The sequence below is a fragment of the Scyliorhinus canicula genome, chromosome 3, assembly GCF_902713615.1.
Source record: "Scyliorhinus canicula chromosome 3, sScyCan1.1, whole genome shotgun sequence".
Taxonomy (NCBI): Eukaryota; Metazoa; Chordata; class Chondrichthyes; order Carcharhiniformes; family Scyliorhinidae; genus Scyliorhinus; species Scyliorhinus canicula.
The window spans coordinates 76,954,285-76,972,716 of record NC_052148.1 but is presented as its reverse complement, the minus strand read 5'-3'; the positions used below and the strand labels follow the sequence as shown (position 1 = coordinate 76,972,716).

At 45.2% G+C, this 18,432-nt stretch overlaps 1 long non-coding RNA gene across 1 annotated transcript in view; it reads left to right on the top strand.

Moving 5' to 3' along the window:
• LOC119963711 overlaps window positions 1-16,387 on the top strand; it is a 30,180-nt gene extending 13,793 nt beyond the window's left edge. The window contains exons 2-3 of the long non-coding RNA XR_005460135.1: window positions 14,773-14,863; window positions 16,286-16,387. This is a non-coding gene — a long non-coding RNA (uncharacterized LOC119963711). The remainder of the gene's footprint in view (window positions 1-14,772; window positions 14,864-16,285) is intronic.
• Window positions 16,388-18,432: the final 2,045 nt, after the last annotated feature.

Genomic DNA, 18,432 nt, shown 5'->3' with positions numbered 1-18,432 from the left:
TGTGGTGGCCGTTACGGAAACTTGGATAGAAGAGGGGCAGAAATGGTTGTTGGAGGTCCCTGGTTATAGATGTTTCAACACGATCAGGGAGGATGGTAAAAGAGGTGGGGGGGTGGGTGGCATTGTTAATTAGAGAGAGTATAACAGCTGCAGAAAGGCAGTTCGAGGAGGATCTGCCTACTGAGGTAGTATGGGTTGAAGTCAGAAATAGGAAAGGAGCAGTCACCTTGTTGGGAGTTTTCTATAGGCCCCCCAATAGCAGCAGAGATGTGGAGGAACAGATTGGGAAACAGATTTTGGAAAGGTGCAGAAGTCACAAGGTATTAGTCATGGGTGACTTCAACTTCCCAAACATGGAGTGGAAAATCTTTAGATCAAATAGTTTGGATGGGGTAGTGTTTGTGCAGTGTGTCCAGGAAGCTTTTCTAACACAGTATGTAGATTGTCCGACCAGAGGGGAGGCCATATTGGATTTGGTACTTGGTAATGAACCAGGGCAGGTGATAGATTTGTTAGTGGGGGAGCATTTTGGAGGTAGTGACCACAATTCTGTGACTTTCACTTTTGTAATGGAGAGGGATAGGTGCGTGCAACAGGGCAAGGTTTACAATTGGGGGAAGGGTAAATACAATGCTGTCAGACAAGAATTGAAGTGCATAAGTTGGGAACATAGGCTGTCAGGGAAGGGCACAAGTGAAATGTGGAACTTGTTCAAGGAACAGGTACTGCGTGTCTGTGATATGTATGTCCCTGTCAGGCAGGGAAGAGAGGGAACCATGGTTGACAAGAGAGGTTGAATGGCTTGTTAAAAGGAAGAAGGAGACTTATGTAAGGCTGAGGAAACAAGGTTCAGACAGGGCGCTGGAGGGATACAAGATAGCCAGGAGGGAACTGAAGAAAGGGATTAGGAGAGCTAAGAGAGGGCATGAAAAATCTTTGGCAGGTAGGATCAAGGAAAACCCCAAGGCCTTTTACACATATGTGAGAAATATGAGAATGACTAGAGCGAGGGTAGATCCGATCAAGGACAGTAGCGGGAGATTGTGCATTGAGTCTGAAGAGATAGGAGAGGTCTTGAACGAGTACTTTTCTTCAGTATTTACAAACGAGAGGGGCCGTATTGTTGGAGAGGACAGTGTGAAACAGACTGGTAAGCTTGAGGAGATACTTGTTAGGAAGGAAGATGTGTTGGGCGTTTTGAAAGACTTGAGGATAGACAAGTCCCCCAGGCCTGACGGGATATATCCAAGGATTCTATGTGAAGCAAGAAATGAAATTGCAGAGCCGTTGGCAATGATCTTTTTGGCCTCACTGTCAACAGGGGTGGTACCAGTGGATTGGAGAGTGGCGAATGTCGTGCCCCTGTTCAAAAAAGGGAATAGGGATAACCCTGGGAATTACAGGCCAGTTAATCTTACTTCGGTGGTAGGCAAAGTAATGGAAAGGGTACTGAGGGATAGGATTTCTGAGCATCTGGAAAGACACTGCTTGATTAGGGATGTGAGCACGGATTTGTGAGGGTAGGTCTTGCCTTACAAGTCTTATTGACTTCTTTGAGGAGGTGACCAAGCATGTGGATGAAGGTAAAGCAGTGGATGTAGTGTACATGGATTTTAGTAAGGCATTTGATAAGGTTCCCCATAGTAGGCTTATGCAGAAAGTAAGGAGGCATGGGATAGTGGGAAATTTGGCCAGTTGAATAATGAACTGGCAAACCGATAGAAGTCAGAGTGGTGTTGGATGGCAAATATTCAGCCTGGAGCGTACCGCAGGGATCAGTTCTGGGTCCTCTGCTGTTTATGATTTTTATTAATGACTTGGATGAGGGAGTTGAAGGGTGGGTCAGTAAATTTGTAGATGAAACGAAGATTGGTGGAGTTGTGGATAGTGAGGAGGGTTGTTGTCGGCTGCAAAGAGACATAGATAGGATGCAGAGCTAGGCTGAGAAGTGGCAGATGGAGTTTAACCCTGACAAGTGTGAGGTTGTCCATTTTGGAAGGACAAATATGAATGCGGAATACAGGGTTAACGGTAGGGTTCTTGGCAATGTAGGGGAGCAGAGAGGTCTTAGGGTCTATGTTCATAGATCTTTGAAAGTTTCCACTCAAGTGGATAGAGCTGTGAAGAAGGCCTATGGTGTGCTAGCGTTCATTGGCAGAGGGATTGAATTTAAGAGGCGTGAGGTGATGATGCAGCTACACAAAACCTTGGTAAGGCCACATTTGGGGTACTGTGTGCAGTTCTGTTCACCTCATTTTAGGAAGGATGTGGAAGCTTTGGAAAAGGTGCAAAGGAGATTTACCAGAATGTTGCCTGGAATGGAGAGTAGGTCTTACGAGGAAAGGTTAAGGGAGCTAGGCCTTTTCTCATTAGAACGGAGAAGGATGAGGGACGACTTGATCGAAGATGATCAGGGGAATAGATAGAGTAGACAGTCAGAGACTTTTCCCCCGGGTGGAACAAACCATTACAAGGGGACATAAATTTAAGGTAAATGGTGGAAGATATAGGGGGGATGTCAGAGGTAGGTTCTTTACCCAGAGAGTAGTGGGGGCATGGAATGCACTGCCTGTGGAAGTAGTTGAGTCGGAAACGTTAGGGACCTTCAAGCAGCTATTGGATAGGTACATGGATTAAGGTAGAATAATGGAGTGTAGATTAATTTGTTCTTAAGGGCAGCACGGTAGCATTGTGGATAGCATGATTGCTTCACAGCTCCAGGGTCCCAGGTTCGATTTCAGCTTGGGTCACTGTCTGTGTGGAGTCTGCACATCCTCCCCGTGTGTACGTGGGTTTCCTCCGGGTACTCCGGTTTCCTCCCACAGTTCAAAGATGTGCAGGTTGGGTGGATTGGCCATGAGAAATTGCCCTTCTTGTCCAAAATTCTATGATCTATGATTAACCTAGGACAAATTTTGTCACAACATCGTGGGCTGAAGGGCATGTTCTGTGCTGCATTTCTCTATGTATCTATGCGTCAGTGAATCGTATTGGCTGAAGACTGACATCTGTGTTGCTGGGGACCTCCGGAGGAGACCAAGATGGATCATCCACTCAACACTTCTGGCTGAAAACTGTAGTGAATGCCTCAGCCTTGTCTTTCGTACATATGTGCTGGGCTCCTCCATCATTGAGGATGGGGGTATTTGTGGAGCCTCCTCCTCCAGTGAGTTGTTTAATTGTCCACCACCATTCACGGCTGGATGTGCAGGACTACAGAGCCTAAATCTGATAAGTTCATTGTGGAATCGCTTAGCTCTGTCTATTACTTGCTGCTTATGCACACAAGCAGTCCTGTGTTGTAGTTTCCCAAGTGGACCCCTCATTTTTTGGTATGCCTGATGTGGCTCCTGGCATGCTCTCCAGCACTCTTCACTGGACCAGGGTTCATCCCCTGGCTTGGTGGTAATGGTTGAGTGGGGGATAGAGCCGGGCCATGAGATTGTAGATTGTGGTTGAATACAATTCTGCCGCTGCTGATGGCCCACAGCACCTCATGATGCCTTGAATTGAGTTGCTAGATTTGTTCTGAATCTATCCCATTTAGCACCATGGTAGTGCCAAACAACACAATGGGGGGAATCCTTAAAATGAAGACAGGACCTCGTCTCCACAAGGACTGTGCAGTGGTCGCTCCGACCAATACTGTTATGCACAGATGCATCTGTGGCAGGCAGATTGGTGAGGCTGAGGTCATGTATGTTTTTCCCTCTTCCTGGTTTTCTCACCACCTGCAGCAGACCCAATCTATCAGCTATGTCCTTTAGGACCCAGCCAGCTTGGTCAGTATTGGTCCGAACAAGCCATTCTTGGTGATCTCCATTGAAGTCCCCCACCCAGTGAACCTTCTGTGCCCATGCCACCCTCAATGCTTCCTTCAAGTAATGTTCAACAAGGAGGAGTACTGATTCATCAGCTGAGAGGGTGAGGGGCAGTGTGCATACCTTTTTTTTCTAGCTCACTTTATGCAGGGGGGGGGGGGGGGGGGGAAGCGGAAGGTCTCGTGGGAATAAACTTTGCCCAAGTAGACTCAGCGCTGATGTGTTGGGTATGCTGGGTCTGCGAGGACTGCGTTTACCATAGCAGTGAGAGAGACAGGCTTCCAACACTTGGAGAAATGCAACTCTATTTTATTGAACTCTTAACTATTAAACATACTTGAACTGTGGGTTGACACTATGCTGAGTTGACTGGAGACCTGAGGCTAACCTGAACAGGCTATCTTGCTACGACATGGTAGATGTTCGTGTTGTTCCTCACACGCTCTGGCTGTCTCAGAGGCTGCATCCCAAGAGAGCGGGAAAACTAGTGCCCTCTGGCTTTATAGTGGCTGTGTCCTGTCTGGTGATTGGCTGCTCTGTTCTGTGTGTTAATTGGTCATCCTGTGTGTCAATCAATGTCTGTCTGTGCACCATCATATACTTGTGTGTATATTATGACAAGCGCCTCCCCGTGTTTTTTTTCTGACCGGTAGTTTATCGGCAGCGGAGGGGAAGGGAATGAACCTTCAACTCTATGCATGATAGATTCACATTATTCAATGGGACTCCCAATTAGGAGATCAGTAATTGGGAGAGGAAGGTCATGCTGCGATTGGAGTTTTGGGATGAGAGGTGGGACCAGGAAGTAGCTTCAGTGTGTATAAAATTCTGACTCCTTTGGAAACATTTTTGTAAATATAATCAGGCTATCATCTGAAGAAAAGCCAAAACTTCCTCATTTGTCTACAAGTGCTGTCCAGTGAAAGCACAAAGTTAAGTATGATGAAGCAGTATTTGGAGACAATTCACATGGAAAATATCAGGAAGTCATAATTATTTTTCAAGGTTAGAATGAGGAATGTTTGTTGCAAGAATTTCAGTTTAAGAAGGCGGAACCATCCTCCAGTCCTTGTATGAGCTTTAATAATGAAATATTGAAGGCTACTATCCTGCTGTTTTTCCTTCCCCGTTGAACGACTGAAGGTCACCCTCTCCCTCTGAGGACCGCTACCCACATACCTCCACTCCCACCCCTCCCCTGCCCGGCCCTGATCAATAACTCTCCTCCTCCCCAAATTTTCACGTTGGGTTCGCACCGATTCTGAGGCAGTAAAATGGAGTCACACCAGGAGAATGTTTCGGAAGCATTGGTTTGAGGGGACTATTGCAAAAAGTAAGGAAAATTGCAACTCTCATCCTGGGGTCAATCAGCAAATGATTCTTATGGGGCCATCCAAAAATAAGTGAACATTTTTAAAAATACAATCAGGTTAAGAAACAAACTCTGCAGCATTTGATCACTTGGGAAGAAAAAGGTATGAAAATAAATTGAGAGAGCTTTGTTTCCAATATATTCCTTATTTGTTTCTCTACGCACAACTAAGGGGAAATTTGGGCACTTACAGAATATCTACAGTGCAGAAGGAGGTCATTCAGCCCATCAAGTCTGCACTGACCCTCTGAAAGAGCACCCTACCTAAGCCCATTCCCCTGCCTTATCCCCGTAACCCCACATCCCTAGACACTGAGAGGCGATTTTAGCATGGTCAATCCACCTAACCTGCACTTCTTTGGTCTGTGGGAGGAATCCCACGCAGACACAGGGAGAAGATGCAAACTCTACACAGAAAGTGACCAAGGCCAGAATTGAACCCAGATCCATGGTGTTGTGCGGCAGCAGTGCTAACCATTGTGCCACCGTCCGCCCTACTTCACAACATTGCAAACAAAAAACATCTCATGACATGTTAAACATTGCTCTTGATTTTCACTTCTGTTAAAGTACTCTAGATTAATACAAAATATGAAAGAGATGCTTAATGAGCCCTTATCAAATTATTTTCCAAAGTCAAAATTGCTTACACTGCTTCACTATGTCTGATACTGCTAAAATCAATCGAGTTGATGCTGATTTAATCCAAAATTGTCACTGAAGACTTGAAACATCCTCCTTGTTGAACATATAATTATCAGTGGAATGCTGTGTCCTTGTTCAGTTACTCATGCTCATTAAAACAGAGTGCCTTGTGACAGTGGAGAACAATTAGATGAGCACAAATAAAATCATGAAATATTAAATATTTAAATTATTGTGAGAATAATATTAATCCACATAGAATACGTGTAGATATTCTTTTCATTTGGCAAAGCATCTATTCCATCTCAGACTTTTGTATTTTATTTGTTTCAAAGAGGCTCCAATGACAACATGAGTACAAATTGACAAATCAGTAAGAGCCAGGACGAGGTAAATTGTTCTCTTGGATGGCTTTTATTAATTTTTCAAGGTTAACACTTGAGGAACTCAATTTATGGTTGTTGAAATCTTTCTGAAGAGCTAGAGTCAATTCCGCATTTTCGAAAATTAACATTGGACAGGATTTCTGGTTTGAGGTGGGACAGGGTTGGATATTTCCAGGTCCCAATTAATGGTGCCAGATGTGTTTCCATATTGGAGGATGATAGAAGGCCCTCCAACAATGTGAGAGCTGCAGTCTCCCAATACAAGTAGGCTAGAGAGTTGGCATCACGGAGGCTTCCACTCAGCAATTTTATTATTCTAGAATATAAATGGCCACAGATGCCAGACTATGTCTGTGGGGGGAATAGTAAATAATGCAACAAAGCTCTGGCCTCCCTTGTCTGCCACAAAAGTCAGCGTCCTTTCACTACACTACCACTTGCTGACTGGCAAATTCCAGTCAGTGTGGGAGAAGGTCCTTAAAAGGCCCATTAATGGATTCAATTGCTCAATTGGCTACCCACCACGAGCAAGCAGATCTTGTCCCTGACCTGGCCGAATGAAAAATGGCCTCAAAGCAGGACCAGGATGCTGTGTGGGGACATCATTCCTGTTCAGCTGTGCATATTTAAGTGATGTGCCTGAATTCGTCTCCATCAAGTGCACGTCTTAGCCGGCTTGGAAGAGGATGCAAAATGTGCTTCTGGCTTCAATCAACCACAGAACGCCATTTCACATTGTCTGGCCAATTAATGGGCGCGCGCTGGAAAAGGCTGACTGCTGTCATAGAGGGTGGGCACTGAGAAAAGGCAGTGTGCAGGCCGGCACTTCCAATGTTCTCCCTCAGGGGAATAGCCACTGTGGAGCTTCCTTGGCTAGCTCTAGACCTGTAAAGAATCATTAACAATGGAAAAACTATGCAGAGTGCCTTGGCATCACATTCAAACACAAATCTCAATCCCCAGACAATGTTTTAAATTTTATTCCATGGACATTTCGGCCCGCCCTGGATGGAAGTCGGAGCTGAAATGGAAAGGCTGTTGGCCAATTGGCCAACCACGCCGACTGCAAAAGCTGATGGGCCACATAAGATTGCCTTCCCCCTTGGTGGGCTAAATTGTCTGCTTGATTGTCAGCGGCATCACTTCCGACTCGCGTACGTGCCTGCCAACTAAAATATTCCTCGAGTGTCCAATGATTTTGCATGCTTTCGGGTCAGGCGTACGCCCGCCCGAGAAGCATAAAATTCTGGCCCTGGTGTTAACTGGAACCTTATGATTAAAACTTGCTCCACTGGCAGGAAAGCAGCATGAGATGCTGTCCCAATTCACACTCTGTCTAAACTACATGTTTGTGGTGTCGACCTACTCAAAATGGCATTCTGCTTGCAGAGAGGTGTGTGCAGGCACTACTGATGTTATTTTGGCACTGAACCAAATATTGAAGCCATGATTCACAATGAAGAGAAATATCTCATCTTAAAATTGCTACCAATTAAAGCTGATATATTCACATACCTCTTAGTTGTAAAATGCACGCGAGTTGACATGTAAAATAAACTCTCCAAAAAAAAAACATTTCTAAAAATTAAATGCAGTTTATTTTATGAAATTTGGGTAGGTGTTGCTGTGGTTCTTCCCCACAGAGAAGAGCAAGATCAGGGCAGACTTAATAAATCTGTACAAAATTTTTAAGAGTTTGAAAGCGTAAATAAAGAATTTCCATTGCCGATCCAGAGGATTCAAGTTATTGGCAAAAAAAACAGAAAGGAAATGAGGATTTTTTAAATTATGATCTAGAACAATGAATCAACATTAACTTTCAAAGAGAATTCGGATAAAGAAAATGTAGGGCTATGGGAAAAGAGTTAGGCGATTGGGTTTTTTAAAAAATTCGTTCATGGGATGTGGGTGTTACTGGCAGGGCCAGCATTTGTTGTCAGTCCCTAATTGTCCTTGAACTGAATGGCTTGCTCGGCCATTTCACAGGGCAGTTAAGAATCGACCACATTGATGTTGACCTGGAGTCACATATAGACCAGACAGGATAACAATGGCAGATATCCTTCCCTAAAGGGAATCAATTGGGTTTTTACAACAATCAATGATCTTCATTGTGGAGACCAGCTTTACATTCCAGATATATTAATGTCATTTAAATTCTACCAGCAGCGATGGTGGGATTTTGAACAAGTGTCCCAAGAACATTAGCCTGGGCCTCTGGATTGATAGTTTCAGTGATATTACCACCATGCCACTATTTCCCCTTAATCAGTTAGTTCTTTCAAATAGTCAACACAGGCACAGTGGGCCAAATGGCCTCGTCTCTGTTTATGATTTTATGATGCTGTGCTTTTACCTCCTCCGACTGGCAAAGATGGAGAACCAATACAGCTCAAACTGCAACTTATCGCCTTGTTGCCGCTTCAATCTTATCTGATGTGACCACAACATTTTTTTAGTTGGAAAGATCAGTTGATTAACTCAGGTAGGAGTTTCATTAATACACAAATCCCAGTCCGTTGATGCCACTCCAACCCCGGCAATATTTTAACTGCTGATTAAGTCATGAATTCACCGTGGTCACCTATCTCATTTTTCTAATTCTGTTCAGCAGATCGGCGATGCCCTATAATTTAAGCATTTAAGTATCTCTCGTGGGAGCCAGGAGTAGCAGGAGAGGTCCTCCACATGCAAGGAAAGACTGCGTTTCTGCTGACGACCTCCTCCTCCAGACCTGTGGCTTACTTGAGTGCTGGTGTGCTGCCTCTGGCTTGTCCTGTCTACATCTGCCAACTGCTTCTTTCTGCCCATGCCAACTGTATAGCTGGACACAGATGTGAATGAGGCGCAGCCTTAATTTCAATGGAAATTTATTTTCTTCTTTGCAATTGCTTGCCGTTTTCATCGTGTAAAACTGCTTCTGCACCAAAAGTTTGACTTCTGCTTTCAGTCCATGTTTTGATGATAACATTAATGGGCATTCTTGTTTTTTCACTTCATCTTGTGTGTTTATATCTTGTTGCTTTTTTGTGAGAATTATTCATGATGCAGAAAAGACTCCTCCACCCTAATTATAACGGTGGATAGGCTGAAAGGTCATTTTTAATTACAGTAATTTTTGTGTTCACTGAAGCAAAACTCCTGCAGTCAGATACTGTAGGTAACTGGGGTCTGTAGACGTAACAAGAACACAGATCTGTTTTTCTAAGCTTTTGTGTCTTGTCTAACCTAAAACGCAGTTGGAAACCAGAGATTAATCACTAAGCTATAAAACTGGATGAATGCTCCCAATTTATCGCATGATATAAGACGACAGCTACAGTTGAAAATATTTTTCCAGATTCGCTTTCTAAATTGACCTAAGAGTTTTTGTCACTCCTAGGAAATTGTAGGGTTCTGAAGGCTTGGTGGGGGAGGCAGAGTGCCGATAATGTGAGCTTGCAATGTACCTTGTGACATTAATGACTCGATATAACTGCAAGTTGTCATTATGGCCAGCTCAGGATAGACCTGATGGGGCAGCAGGTTTGATCCATATGTTTATATGTTCACATACTGAACACTGTGTCAAAAATCCTCAGCTTCCTGCAGAATACTTTCAAAGCCTGTGGGCTGGATTCACGTGCTACAACCGGTGAGAGGCTTGCAGCCATGCTGAGTAAAAATCCCGGCTCCCATGATATAAACGGCTGGGGAATGGCCGGGTCCGTGGCCGCAAATGCGCACGGCAACGACCTGCAGAGGTCACGCTGTAAAACATGGTGCCGGCCGTGCACGGACCTGACCTTCGAAATAGTGCCTCTCTGACCATGCCCTGGACACCCCCCACCAGTCGTCCCCCCGTCCCCCCCCCCCCCCCCCCCCCCCCCCCCCCCCAGTTCTCATGGAAGCACCCAGCCAGCCGCACGGCTCACGGCTGACTGTGGCGGCTCTGGACACAGTCCGCAGCTGCCAAGCCGGATACCCGACCGCTAAGACCACACGTCCCATGCACAGTCGGGAACTTGGCCCATGGGGGCGGAGCATTGTGGGAAGGCCTTCAGGTGATGCACCAACGCTGTTCCAACGGCGTGCGATGTGCAACGCGATGACGCCATTTTGGAGGGGGTGGAGGGTAGACAACCGGCGTCAAACCTGCGCCGCCCCCAACTTCGGCGTTGGAAGGGATTCTCCGCCCAATCGCCGATTATGATATCGGTGAATCTTGCCCTGTGCCTTCTATCACTGGCTCGCAGTTCTTCTTCCATTCTGATTAATACTCTTTGTTTTATTATTCTCTGTGAAGTGCACTTACTTTGACTGAAGTACTGTATCAATTAAAGTTATTGTTGGAACATTAGAATAAGTTTCAAAAGAAGTTTAACATTCAAACCTAGAATGAATATGATTTAGATACTGGTACATTGAAAAAAGAATACTATCCTGAATCGGCCCTGCTACTCACTGTTTTTACTCATCACCTTCAAAGACATTCAGACAAGTTCCAGGAATACAGGTCACTGAGTAACACAAGTGCAATTGGATAATTTAAGTTATACCCTCCAAATGTGCAAGTATTAATAATTTCCATAATCAGGAACTCATTCATTGTCCTTTCGTTTGTGAGCAGCAAATTCTGTCTCGGTGCACGTGATGGCAATTTATTACCCAGCTCAACAACTCTCTGTGAAAGGATGGTCCTCCTGGAATCGAATCTAGTTAAATACTTTGATAACTTAGTTTGTTATGAGGAGAATTAAAGTAGGAGAAACTTTCAACTAATAGCTGTAGGTCATCCATGTTAACAGATATAAGATAATGGTCAAATGTAGGAGAAGAAGGGGAGATTTTTGTGCAGCAAGTTGTTATTATCCAGGAAGCGCGACCTAAAAGAATGGTGAGCGCAGATCTAATACCATCTTTCAAAAGGACAGACAATTTTAAAGTTAAAAAGGGAAAATTTGCAGGGCTTTGTTTAAGGAATGGGGATATGTGACTATCTGGGTCGCTCATTCAAAGCCAGCACAGACAAGATGAGCTGAATGACCTTCTTCTGTGCTCTATGATTCAATATGAAAAACACCTTTTTAGAATTTTGTAAACAAACCATTTGTAAAGGAACATTTCCTGCAATGCACCCCATTACACACTCGTTCACCTAACAGTTGGAGTGTATCTCAAAGTAACCTGCCAGGTTTTCCTTCAATTAGCTTAAGTGGAGGAAAGTAAGATGAGTATGCCAAGTTCCCAGTATAATCCAGGCAGGGCACTAAGAAATTCTCCCCTCCCTGCCTTCCCCACCCCCCCAAGCTACATTCATACTGACATTGTGTTGTTCCTTGTGTCTTAATAAAGCTCGTAGCCTCAAAGTTGGAGTAGATGCTTTATTGTGAATTTGTTCTGTCTTCAGAGCTTAACTTACAGCTACCTCAAATGCTGCCTGCCTGTGTCTTGCTCCCTGTGTCTTGCTCCCAGTTCTCCCTTCTGTGTCCTCACTTCCTGTTCCTCTGTATTTATAGCTCTCTCGTGCTCCCTCTTGTGCTTGCTCAGTTGTATTGCATCTATACAGATCTACAATCACCACAGACATCAAGGACCACGTTTGGACTGGATGGAGGTTTAGCCCTCTGAAACTTTCAGACAACATATTCGGATCTCAACGTCATTTGGATTGATTGGGTGCAGGGCTTCAAACATATTTGCACCCTTTTCAGAGCTGTTCAACTACTGTTACCGCAGTAGTCAGAAGGGTCAGATTATTAGCCACAAAGTGTCTGGTAAAGTTCCATGAAAATCTGTCACAGAATCCTTGCTCTTTATGAGTAATAGTTAACAGGATGTCTGGAGTAGTAATTCTAACTGTACTGCTAACAAGAAGCTACATGGGAAAATTATGAGTAGGATAGGAATTTCTGACCGTAAAGAGATTAAACCAATTATATAGTTCGCTGACGTATGGTAGATAGATGTCATTCTAGAAAAAATAGGATATTGCATTTAACAATCACTTGACAAGTGTAGAACATTAAAGAACCTCCTGGTGTAGGCCAGTGATGAGTCCAAATATATCTAACCACATTTCATTCATACAACTGCTTTCTCTTAAAATCATGCCACTAATATATTGTAGGGCGGAATGGGAATTTTTAAAATTTCATTTTTTACGGGATGTGGGCTTCGCTGACTGGGCCAATATTGGTCGCCCACCCCTAATTACCATTGAAAAGATAGTTATCAGCTGCCTTCTTGAATCAATGCAGTCCATGTGATGTACATACACCCACTGTGCTGATAAAGAGGGAGTTCCAGGATTTTGACCCAGCAACAGTGAGGAAATGGCAATAATTTCCAAGTCAGGGTGGTGGGTGACTTGGGAGGGGCTTCACTCATCCACGCAAGTGGGGAGTATTCCATTACACTCCTGACTTGTGCTTTGTAGATGGGGGACAGGCTTTTGGGAGCCAGGAGGTGAGTTACTCACCACAGGATTCCTTACAATAATGGGGCGAAATTCTCCGACCCCCAGCAAGGTCGGAGAATCGCCTGGGGCCGCCTAAAATCCCGCCCCCGCCGTGGCAGAGATTCTCCGCCACCCGGGAAGTGGCGGCGGCGGAATCTCGCCACTCCGATCGGAGAGGCCCCTGCGGTGATTCTCTGGCCCGGATGGACTGAAGTCCCGCCGCTGGGAGGCCTCTCCCGCCGCCGAGGTTTGAACCACCTCTGGAACGGCGGGATCAGCGGCGCGAGTGGGTCCGGGGTCCTGGGGGGGGGGGCGGGGGTGATCAAACCCCGGGGGGTGGCCCCACGGTGGCCTGGCCCGCGATCGGGGCCCCCCGCTCAGACTCCGGGCCAGTGCCCTGGGTGCACTATTTTCCTCCGCGGCCGCCACGGCCTCCGCCATAGCGGAAGCGAAAGAGAACCCCACATCGCGCATGCGCCGGCAGTGACGTCAGCGGCCAGCTGCTGCTGACGTCACTGCCGGCGCATGCGCCGACCGGCGAAAGCCTTTCGGCCAGCCCCGCTGCCGGGGGCGCTGGTTTTTTGCGCCAGTCTTCTGGTGCAAACCGCTCCGGCGCGGGGCTGGCCCCCAAAGGTGGGGAGAATTCCCCACATTTGGGGAGGCCCGACCCCTGAGTGGTTGGCGCCACTCCCCTACTCCGGGACCCTCCGTCACGCCGGGTAGGGGAGAATGCCGCCCATGATCTTTATTGTCAGAAGTAGGTTGACATTAACACTGTAATTAAGTTACTGTGAATTCAGAGAATTCAGAATGTCAAGTTACCGAACAGCGCGTCTTTCGGGACATGTGGGAGGAAACCGGAGCACCGGAGGAAACCCACGCAGACACGGGAAGAACGTGCAGACTCCACACAGACAGTGACCCAAGCTGGGATCAAACCTGGACCCTGGAGCTGTGAAGCAACATTGTTACCCACTGTGCTACTGTGCTGCCCACCCGTCCTAGCCTCTGACCTGCTCTTGCAGCCACAGTATTTGTTTAGCCCAGTTCAGTTTTTGGTCAATGGTAAACCACAGGATTAGGGTTAGGGTTAGTGGGATTTAATGATGGTAATGCCATTGAATGCCATGGGGCAATGGTTTGATTCTCTTTTATTGACAATGGTCATTGTCTGGCACTTGTGTGGTGTAAATGTTACTTGTCACTTGTCACCCAAGTCTGGATATTGCTCAGGTCTTGGTGCATTTGGACATGGACTGCTTCAGGAGCCATGAATGGTCATGAACATAGTGTAATCATCAGCAGAGATCCCCACGTCTAACCTTATGTTGAAAGGAAGGGTATTGATGAAGCAGCTAAATATTCTCTCCAGGGAGATCGCTTTTTCCGATTTTCCTCGCCCCTCGATGGTGATGTCACAAGTTCATGCCCACAAAGGGCGAAAGTCACATTTTAGTGGATTTAATTACATTTGAACATCATTACCCAGTACCCCCACTACATGATCCCATCCCCCTCACTGAATATTCATAATGTAACATTGGTGAGGTTTATAACAGCTTTTTAAGAATACGATTCAGTCGAGGGAACAAAGGGATGAGTATAGCTCCTGGTGGAGAGGGACATATCCAGGCTCCCTGTCACAAGTTGGCATTGCCAAGTTAGCACGGTGCCAACCTTGCAGTGTCAACCTGGCAGTGCCAACCGGTGCCAAGGGGCCCTTCTAGGGGCAGAGAACCCATGGAAGGGGCACGGTTCAGATTATGTGAGGTAGGGCCGGGAATGCAGGCAATGAGGGGGGATCTTGCAGACACGGTGTGGGGGGAGCGGGCACTGAGAGAGGGTAGTGTCAGCAATATGTCCACGATGGCTGGAGGGGTGAGACCCCCGATGATTGTCCAGGGTTGGGGGTAGGTGGAGCCCAATGATTGATTGTGGGGGAGCGGGGAACTCCCAATGATTGTAGGCATTGAGGTGTGGTGGGGAGGGGGGAGCACCTGATACCTCAATTTCTGTGCTGATTGGGCTGCCCTTTAAAGATGGCACCCCAATCTCTGTGGAGCCAGGTGCCAACTCTATCAGGCCTCACTCACTGTTTTTTTTTCGCAGAGAGGTTGTAGATCTGGAGAGAATACTGGCCTGTGCAGCTGGATAGCTGTGTGCTGGTTGAAGTCGGAGCCTGACACTTTGAAAAAATATGGTAAGGTTCCTCCCACGAGTGAGTAGACAGGAAGTTTGCAGATGGAATATCATGTGGAGAAATTAGTATATTAAACTACATGCATTAGAAAACACATTACGTCACTCTCTTTGCTGGCGCTGACTCTATCAGTAGAGAGCAATGTATCATTCAGAAACTGGAACATATTCAGCACTATTCAGTGATTTGGCACTCTATCACGTTGCAGCCAGAACATTTTTTGAAATGGCTTCTCTTTCACCCCCACACTAATACTTCCAAAGTACCCTGAAGAAAAATGTTACCTTCCCCACTCCTTTCTCTAGAAACTGAGCAGCATGGACAAGCTGGGCCGTTGGGCCTTTTCCATGCTGTAAACATCAATGACTCGATGACCTGAACAGGATTTCTATGTTAAAAGTGCTATATAAGTTCAAGGTCTTGTGTTCATCAGGCACCAATTCCATGAACCAAAATAATCATTTTTGCAAGGGCTAACAAGAGTCCACACCGAGTTGTAGAGAAAAACAAAACTTACTTTATTTAACACGTTAACTATTATGTACAGCTCCAGTTGTTCCCTACTGGTCCCTTGTTGTTCCCTTCTCTAGTCGGTGCCTGACTGGCCGACTCTATTTGTACAAAGTCACATGAACCGTGTTCAGGGTCCCCCACCCCCTTATTGGGGGAGTTCATACCCTGCAAGCTCCATGGGGTGGTGAGTCATCCCTACCCCATGAGACCCGTGCGGGATGTAACAGTCATTCTTTGATGTCACCGAAGCATCTCATAAACAGGTAGAAGTTGTGATTGTAAAAGTAGAGATACCAAAGAATAAATCACAAATTATATTCAAGTTAGCTACATTCTCAGAATAAACTGAAATCTGATTCAGTTAGATGAAGCGAAAGTACCCATGTCCTCCAGAAGGTAAGGTACATTTCCACTCTTAAAATGTTCCTGTTTACTTCACGCAAACTGTGCTCAGTTTCAGATGTACTTACACATAACTTAATTTTAAAAAAGCATGTCGTTCATCAGCATGAAAGGGCACAGTGTGCCTTCGTGGTTTAACTAGGCCAAAGTCCTATCATTGTGACTATGTGTCAACATTGGATGATCTGAAGGACTCCAAAAATGTATGGACATTTACACAATGTAGTCATGCTTCATGTTAATCAGGAATAAAAATTGTATAAATGTTTTATAATCAGCTTTTTATAAATTCAGTATAAAGAAAACCGAACAGATAGTATGGTCTTCACTGTTCTTGGAACATTGTGATGTTGGAAGGCAATGTTTACCCACCAGTGGTGGCCCTAAAAACATGTTTGGGACCTCCCCTTAAGCCATTGCAATCGATGTGGTAATGCAGCTCGCACAATGGTGTGACTGCATGCTGATGATGCAGGTAATAAATACGTGTTTATGCTTTTTCCACAGTGTAACCATTATTGAGGGCTCAGCAACATCACAGGAATCCTCTACAGTTTTTCTTTATTGAGGGCGTAGGTCCGTCGTTACTTGGATTGATGATATGCACAGTTTAACGTCACCATTATATAATAGCCATTTGGGCTGAATACCATGTTTTATTGGACTTAATAAAAGACCATAATGTTTTAATTACATCGATTAAGATACTGAGAAAAATATATCCAAGTTTGCTGACTATAAAATCTAGGTGAGACAGTAAACTGTGAGGAGAACACAAAGAGGCTACAAAGGAATATAGGCGGGTTAAGCAAGGTACAATTACTGAAAATCTAAATGGCACTTACATCAGAAGATCTACATGTGTTCGAAGAAATGACCCATAACTTCCTTTTGGATCCCTGACTTAAAGTCGCTGGTCCACTGCACATGTGCGGCGCGATGACCTGGAAGTGCGGACACACAGACATGCACACTGTAAGCACGTGGCGTTTAAACGCCCGGCCCGGTTTTTTTGACACATTGAGTGAAGCACTGCGCTGAACTGGCTGAATGCAAATTAAAGGGACAGCACTAACATGGTTGATTTGCCCCGATGTTAGGCCAGTTTTTACACTTTATTATTTGCACTTTTATTTCTGGGTCCAGGATCATCAAGTAGAGGCAGGAGATATCGGGAGCCTTGTGTTTGATAGGTTAATGCTTTATATTATTCGTTTTTGGCATTGAAATATGTTTAAATGCAAATAAAGTGAAAGGAAGATTTGTTTCTAAATGTTGGTTTGTCATATGGCTGTTAATTCCATTAAAAAGGTACTTTACTGTATAAAGTGAGTTTGGAGTCACAGAAAGTGAAATAAAGATTTTTTTTAAACTTTGGTTTGTCATAAGGATGTTATTACATTAAAGGGGCTATAATGGATAGAATGCAGTGATCACTCCCTAAGGAGTATGATTGTCCACCTAAGATACTCCGTGTTACTAGTCACAGGCTCTGTGGGTCTTTGGGTGGCTGATGAGCCTGATCCTAGAGCCACATTTTCAATCACTCACGTGGCAGGAGTTTCCAAAAGTTGGGATCGGTCTTCCAGCTCTAGGTCATGGGTATTCCTTTCTCAGCCTCCTTCTTCAGGCCTCCTCTTGCCGTGGGTTGTTCTCGAAGAGTTGTGACCCTTCAATCAGGAGGTTCCGCCAAGTAGATCTCTTCTGAGCAAAGATCTCCCAGGCATGGACGTCTAGTTTCCATTTCTTGAGGTAAGCCTTTAAAGTGTCTTTGAAGTCTTCCTCTTGTTCGTGATCCTTTCTTGAGATGGGTGAAGGAGACATGCTTTGGCAGTCGGGACTCTGACATGCAAAGCATATGGGCAGCCCAGCAGAGTTGGTTTTGGATGATCATGGCCATGATACAGGCACTATTGACACCTTCAAGAGCACATGTTGGCATGCCTGTCCTCCCAGCTGATTCAGAGCTAAAGTATTTTGCAATGTATTTTAAGCTATGTTGTTTAAGAGTCTCCCTGGTATAATGTTCATCCTTCCAAGCCTCACTGAATGCTTCAAATGCTTTAACAAAGTTCAATGCCTTAGTTGATATATGCAAGCCTCCTGTAGGCTAATGTGAACTATCTCTCTGGCAGGTATTGCAGGATCCAGTGCAGATTCAAAATCTGTAGTTCACCTCCCCTGGGACATCACACTTATAGCTTCGCTTCTTAAAATCCTTGAACTTCTTTCAAGGCTTCGATGTAGATCAAGGATCATGAGAGAAGAGTCAGACATCATCTCTGCCTGGCAAAGAAATGAATAAATTACCCACCCCTAAGAGTGTGCAGGCAAAGGACATCCGGAAATGATGTCAGAGTAGATATGTGGTGGGAGACGGCGGAAAATTCAGCCCCATGAGTTTTGTTTCAGTTTTGATCCTGCAATCTTCAGTCACTTCCCTGGGTGACCAAAAGCTACACCGACAGCTTTCAGGTGATGCTGGATTTCTTCATCAATGTCAGCTTTCTCTGAAAGATAAATTTAAAGATAGTGGAATGTTCCACATTTTCCAGGCACACATCATGAATCCAAATCAATGTGGATAGGTTGTGTATATTTGGAGCTTGCTAATGGAAAACTTTGGTCTTCTGAGTGTTGAGTGTGAGCCCCAT